We start from the raw sequence: 2,961 nt of genomic DNA, 5'->3' as shown, positions 1-2,961 counted from the left end.
CAATCAATATAGAGACATGTTTCAAGAGCCAAAAGGATTGCCACCAAAAATAGAAATTCAGCACGAAATTTAGCTATAGCAGGACTGTCCACTCCCAAATATTGGTATGTATCAAATGCCAATATTGGAAAGCTTAGAAATTAATAAGCAAGTACACGAATTTCTAGATAAAGGAGTAATGCATCCCTTTACTTCGCCATGTGGTTCACCAATTGTATTGGTACCTAAGAAAGATGGAACCTGGTGCTTGTGTGTAGATTACCAAGACTTAAATAATATTACAATAAAGAATCGATACCCATTGCCCAAAATAGATGATTTGATAGATCAGTTGAAAAATGCAAAGTATTTCACTAAATTAGACTTGAGAAGTAGATATCATCAAGTAATAATAACTAAGGAGGAAATTTGAAAGACTACTTTTAAAACCAAAAAGGGATTGTTTGAGTGGTTGGTTATGCCTTTCGATCTTTGCAATGCTCCAGCTACATTCATGAGAGTTATGAATGATGTTTTAAGATCATTTCTTGATTAATTTGTAATTGTATATTTAGATATTATTTTGATATTCAACAAATCACGAGAAGAGCATGTCAAGCATGTTAGGAAAGTGTTAGATGTCTTGGGAAAAGAACAATTATTTCTAAAGAAGTCTAAATGTGAATTTGGGAAAACTTCCTTAGTGTATTTGGGCCACATAGTTGGAGGAGGTGAGTTGAATATTGATCACTCTAAAGTTTTGGTCATTGTGAATTGGCTAATACCCAAATTAGTCACAGAAGTAAGGATACTTTTAGGAACAACGTAGTACTGGAGGAAGTTCATTTCCAGTTTCTCCTCGATAGTAGCTCCACTACATGCGTTGACTAGCGTGAAGGTTGTCTTCCAGTGGAGAGGTAAATAACAAAAAACATTTGATGCTTTGAAACAAAAGATCAGTTCAACCCTAGTTTTAGCATTTCCAGATTCGAAACTACCCTTTGAAATACAGATAGATGCAAGTGACTACGCCACGGGTGAAGTTCTTTTACAGCATGGTAAGCCCATTTCATTTCATTCTGAGATTTTTAATGGTGTTGTTATAAACTATCCTACGTATGACAAAGAGCTTTAATCATTGGTACAAAGTGTGAAGAAATGGAAGCATTATTTGATGGGAAAAGAAACCATTATTCACACTGATCATTAGCCTCTGCAATATCTGTAATCTCAAACTAAATTGAAGCAGTCAAGGCACTATTTTTGGATGGGATTTTTATAGCAATTCCACTTGGTAATCAGGTACAAGAAAGGTATATATAATAGAGTTGTTGATATGCTTTCTAGACCGATTGTAAATGTAGCCATTTTACTCAAGAATAATTCTGTTATGCCTGAACGTTATGTTGAACAATACACACATGATGTTTATTTTCAAGAGGTATATTTAAACTTGAGTCAAGGCCACTAAGTTGAGGAATTAGACTACCATGTTCATGATAATCTGTTGTATCATTTGGGAAAAATCTGTGTTCCACAGGGAGAGAGAGTAAATGTCACAAGGGAAGCGCACACTTCTCTTATTGCTGGACATTTCAGTGTAAGTAAAACAATGGAAACTATTCAGAGGTATTTTTATTACCCTCGTATGCTTGAAAGTGTGTCATGTTTTATCAAAGGTTGTTCATTGTGTGCAGTCAGTAAGCCTAGTAATAGGAAACTAGGATTGTACACACCACTTCCAATGCCTTCACGACCATGGAAAAGTGTTTCTGTGGATTTGTAGGAGGTCTTCCTTTATCAAGGAAAAGTCATGATTATTTTATGTAGTTGTGGATAGGTTCAACGATATGTGGATATTAATTCCTTGTAAAAAGAAAATTACAGTTGAACAAACAACTCAACTTTTCCTTCAAAATGTATGGGTTCATTTTGGATTGCCTACTTCTGTTGTAAGTGATCACGATTCTCAATTTGTTGGGAATTTTTGGTCAAGTTTATGAAACTTAATGGACACCAAATTGAAGAAAAGTACAGCCTTCCATCCACAAACAGATGTTCAAACTGAAGTGGTTAATAGGATATTCATTCATTTGCTAAGAGGATATTGCAACAAACATCCTAAGTTGTGGGATGAACAGTTGCATTACATTCAACATGCTTACAAACGAGAAAAACACTCTTCTATTCTAAATTTTCCTTTTGAAGCATGTCTTTGTTATTTGTCTAAATCACCTTTGAATTTCATCTTTGAGAAAGATGTAGCCGTAGATGGACATAGTGACATAGACAGAGCAAAGAAATTCATACAGAAAATTTAGTTGATTCATCAAACAGTTCAAGAACAACTAGAAAAGAGTCAAGGAAAGTATAAGGCAAGGCATGATAAGAATCGTGTGGATCATCAGTTTCAAGTAGGTGATGAAGTTTGTCTATACATTAGAAAGAAAAGGCTTCAAGGTGAAAGTAAACCAATTCGTTATGGTCCATTTAAAATTCTAGAAAAGATTGGTAATAATGCTTTCAAGCTTGACTTGCCTTCATATATGCAAATCTATTTTGTTGTCAATGTTGAAAATTTGAGATTGTATGAACCCCATTTAATTGAAGATCAAGGAGAGAATGTTCAAAATCCATCTATTGAAGACTTTTTATACAGAATTTCATGATGTGCTTCAACAAGACACTATACTTGACAGAAGGACAAGGACAACTAAAAGGGGAAATATTTATTATCTTCAGGTGGGTCTCAAAGGCACACATCCATTAAAGGCCAAATGGATTGAAGTGGGGAAGATGAGGGAACAATACCCTTATCTGTTCAATAGCTAAAAGTGATCCTTTTGGGGTCAAAAAGGCTTCCAGTGGAGAGGAGTGATCAAGGGCTTAGAATTATGCTCAAAAATCAAAGTGTTAGAATCTTTTCCAATTGAGCTTTAGATTGAAGAGCTCATCATTCTGAATCCAATGGTGTGAATGACT

The sequence above is a fragment of the Pinus tabuliformis genome, chromosome 3_2, assembly GCF_031772625.1.
Source record: "Pinus tabuliformis cultivar Carrire ecotype Pingquan chromosome 3_2, CPIR1, whole genome shotgun sequence".
Lineage (NCBI taxonomy): Eukaryota > Viridiplantae > Streptophyta > Pinopsida > Pinales > Pinaceae > Pinus > Pinus tabuliformis.
The sequence above is the reverse complement of the archived record's forward strand: the minus strand, read 5'-3'. Positions refer to the sequence as shown.